Genomic DNA, 4,274 nt, shown 5'->3' with positions numbered 1-4,274 from the left:
GTCGACGGGCTGCGTCAGGATGCCGGCCGTGGAGTGCGACGCGCAGCACAACTCGAGGCCGATGTCCGTGCTTGAGGCGCCTAACGATTCATCCACCACCACCACCTCGTCTCCTTGGAAGAGGTGTCTAGCACCCAGTTTTAAGAACAAAATCAGATACGCACCATATGTGAGCCTAGAAAGTCAAATTTCACATATAGCTATAAATAAGGGTAATATCAAAAGATGAATGTTGAATATATAACATACTTAGTATGAAAGGTATAACCTTAGACAACAAACAGTGGAAAGACAACTCCGATCTTCGGGTGAAGACTCTAATTTCATAGGGACAACTGACTGGTTGATCACAAGCCTAATTCCTCCAAACTCTAGCAATCTGGTACCCATCCAGGATTTTTCCAAAAATTTAAAAAGTAAAGCAAGCATAAGTACATGTTGTACTCAATAAATATAACATGGGGTTTGTGAGGCTCAAAAGGTTAACACTGGTTAACTGCGATTAGCTTTTAATGAGTCATCTTTTAGCAATTGGGTGGCAACAAGTTTATTCACAAGCCCATATAAACACATGATCAGTTAAACATGAATAATGAATAGTATAAATAGTAATCATTAGTGAGCATTTTCATCATCAGTGTTCATCATCTATTTCATAAGGGTTCCAAGGCTGCTCGTGACTGTGAGCATGGCCGATATACCAGTTTTACACTCTATAAAGGTTGTACACTTTTATTGTGAGTCGTGATACCCATAAGCCTGAGTTAATTACTCCCAAGACACTTCCAAGGTGAGCAGACAAGGGTCACTATGAAGCCTTTCAAATTTTTGTCTAACAAGTTAGGGCCATTAGATTCACTCAGCAAACAGATATAGGAACCCTCTGTCGAATGGCACAATTCTATCACGGCTATACATATAAGAGTAGAGGCTGTCCTATATCCGATTCGTCAAGCCATTCTTACGCCAATAAATGTAACCTTTAACAAGCTAGAAAAGGTCCTCATACTAAGCTAAAGCCAGAGTCATGTAGCCCTCATAGTTGTATTTTAAGTCTCAAATGATCACTTACAGATAAGTCCTTAGGGAGAGGAATCTAGAGCACCATAAAAATAGCCCAATGCTCTAGCCCCCTAATTTCATGTTGCTAAAAAGCATCTTTTAGTGTTTATTTCATATACCATTAGTCAAGTTACAAGATCATGGCTTCAGTTGAGCACTAGCATCATACTACCCAATGCAATACCCTATAGGTAACAAGGCACAAGGTAAAAAAGCACTAGAAAATCCTTAGTGGCAGTCAAGGTAGACACATGTAATATGAATTAAATGATTAAAGGTGTATATGACAACAAGGATGATCCCATGCTATACTTGCCTTAAAACATCGATCCTTCGGTAAGCTTTAATCTTCAATGTCCTTCTTTTTCTTCTTCTTAATCACCACGTATATCTCATTGACTGGATGTATTTGTAGAACACCACACAAACATCCATACACATACATGCATAGCATACAATTACATCTACATTAGAACAATACACCAGTTATAGAAAAATAAGTAAAAGAGTTTGAAACACAATTCTACGTATTGCTACGAACACGCAGTCGCGAGGGGCACACTAATTGGATCTACGGTTAACAAGATACATCTACCGATAGATCTACTCATAAAAGAAAATATAAAACTATAAGCTTCATGTGTTTTTTAACTATATAAAAGCTTATATAGATTGAATTAAGTCAAATTTAGATTTGAATTATAAAACTAAAGTAAAACAAATCATATTTTATTTATAAAATCCAGTTGCATAATTATTATTCAAATTAGAGTTTAAACCATGAAATTCTAGAAATAGTGACATGATAAACATTATTACTAACGCGTAGATCTCGTTGTAATGAGTCTAGCACAACTTGAACAGGTCAAATCAGAGCTAAAACATATAAAATATTATTTAAACAAGATTTCCTTTAATAAAATAATAGATTAAATCTAACCTCGAATTTAAAAATTAGAAACATATCTAACAGTAGTATAAACATATAGATTATGGAATTACGAACCTAACGCAAGTTGAATGGATCAAATTGGAGTTAAAACGGAGCCTATAAAAGGTAGTGGCAATTTTGTAAATAGATAAAGCTTAATTTTTGAATTAAAATAAATAAAATCAGATTTGTAAATCTGGCCGAGGCCTATTGTCGGGTACCGCGAGAAGGGGTACCCTAAGCAAGACCCAAAAAACAACTGCTTAGACTTCGTAAAGATCGAAACCAGCTAAACGCTGCCGGCCTCGGCCGATTCTCCGACTCGCCCGAGGCTCCAAGGGCCTCGGCCGATTCTCCGACTCGCCCGAGGCCCATCGCTGCGGGCCTCGACCGATTCTCCGATTCGCCCGAGGCCCCCTCACTACTGACCCCGAGCGATTCCCCGCCAAAGGCCTCGGCCGGGCCACCGACCCTCCGTCTCGCGCAAGGCAGGCTCGGCAGCACTCCGCTGCCTCTTCCTTCTCCCGTCCCTCCGACAAAACGTCGTGTCGCATCAACTCAGCCAACTGCTGCCCCTGACGACAACGGCATGCTCGGCACAGTACAGCAGAATGGCCGATGGGACAGGAGGCAGGACTGGGCAGGGGTTACCCGCCACTGTACTATCCACCGTGCACATGGGTTGACGCCCATGCCTCACTGTGCTGCCAACTCCTGCTCCGAGGACAACGCAGCGTGGGAAGCCACGTCTGGGCTACTGTGGCCTCGGAATCAGTACCTAGGACCAATAATTCCCTCCAAGGCCTCGGCAGTTTGCTTCAGGGGCTCGATAGCCTGGGGACCCATGTCCGCCAAAGCCCCCCGCGATGGCTTGGCCTCGGCACCTACAGAACCACGGCCCCCTACGACGTCATCACGCGATGACCTGCACGTCCCTTGGACTGGGCAGGGGTTACCCGTCACTGTGCTAACCACCATGCACATGGTTGACACCCATACCTCATTGTACTGCCAACTCCTGCTCTGAGGACAACGCAGCGTGGGGAGCCACGTCTGGGCTACTGTGGCCTCGGAATCAGTACCCAGGGCCAATAACTCCCCCAAGGCCTCGGCAGTTTGCTTCACGGGCTCGGCAGCCTAAGGGTCCATGACCGCCAAGCCCCCCACGATGGCTCGGCCTCGGCATCTGCAGAGCCGCTGCTCCCTATGACGTCATTACACGGTGACCAGCACATCGCCCGCCATGTCCTGCATCAAGCTGTACTGGAGCCCCACGACGCACAAGATCGAGTATGACCGGCGTGTCACTTTTGCACGACAAGGACGGAGCCACTCCATCGACCATACCACAACAACAGTGGCCGGCTACAGGGCTCGGACACGACACCCCATTTGCAGAAGCGCTATGTAGCAACCTATGTACGTTCCCGGTCCTCCCTTAGAGTATAAAAGGGAGGGACCGGGGCCATTTCTAGGGGGGAGAAAAAGGAACACACCGATAGAACTTCGCACTCCTACGCTGCTTGGGAACAACGCCTCAAGCAGCCCGCACCACCCACACCGAGACCTGGGGCTAGCTCCCTCTCTCACCTAGCTTGTAACCCCCTACTACGAGCACTCCGGTGCGAGGAATACAAGATCGATCTCTCGGACTGGACATAGGGCCTCGATTGCCTGAACCAGTATAAACCTTGTGTCTCTTTGCATCACCATCCGGGATTAGGGGCACGCAGCACAAATTCACTCGTTGGTTGAGGGACCCCTGGTTCCAAAGCACCGACAGTTGGCGCGCCAGGTAGGGGCCGCTGCGTGTCAGCTTCGTCATCCTAGCAAGTTCCGGATGGTAGACCCCGTACGACCGTTGCGTCTCGGCACCGTAGTTTGGTTCGGGAGCCTAGAGTTCATGTCTCTAGGGCATGAGTACGACATGGTGCTCCTCACTCCTCGAGCCCCACCGTCCGACGATGAAGTCACGCCCCGGCAGCCCAGGCGCAGGCGGCGCCAGGGCGGCCGCTCTCGCCACGCTCGCCAGGCGCGACGCGGGCAAGGCCACCCCGAAGCTACGCGAGCCCAGGGCGGCATGCCCTTCCCCGCCGATGCCCTACGACCAGCTGTTGGTATGGGGTCCCTGGCTGGGGACCTGTCTGGCCTGAGCATGGACGAAGGAAAATCGCCGGTGGCTCGCGGCGACGCCCAGTCGTCTAGCTCCGCTCCACCACTCCCTGAAGAGCCGACCCGGGCGGGGCAGAATATGGAGATGGCACCGTCCCCATACCCCTTT

Source organism: Miscanthus floridulus, chromosome 19 (assembly GCF_019320115.1).
Source record: "Miscanthus floridulus cultivar M001 chromosome 19, ASM1932011v1, whole genome shotgun sequence".
Taxonomy (NCBI): Eukaryota; Viridiplantae; Streptophyta; class Magnoliopsida; order Poales; family Poaceae; genus Miscanthus; species Miscanthus floridulus.
This window is presented reverse-complemented; position numbering follows the sequence as displayed.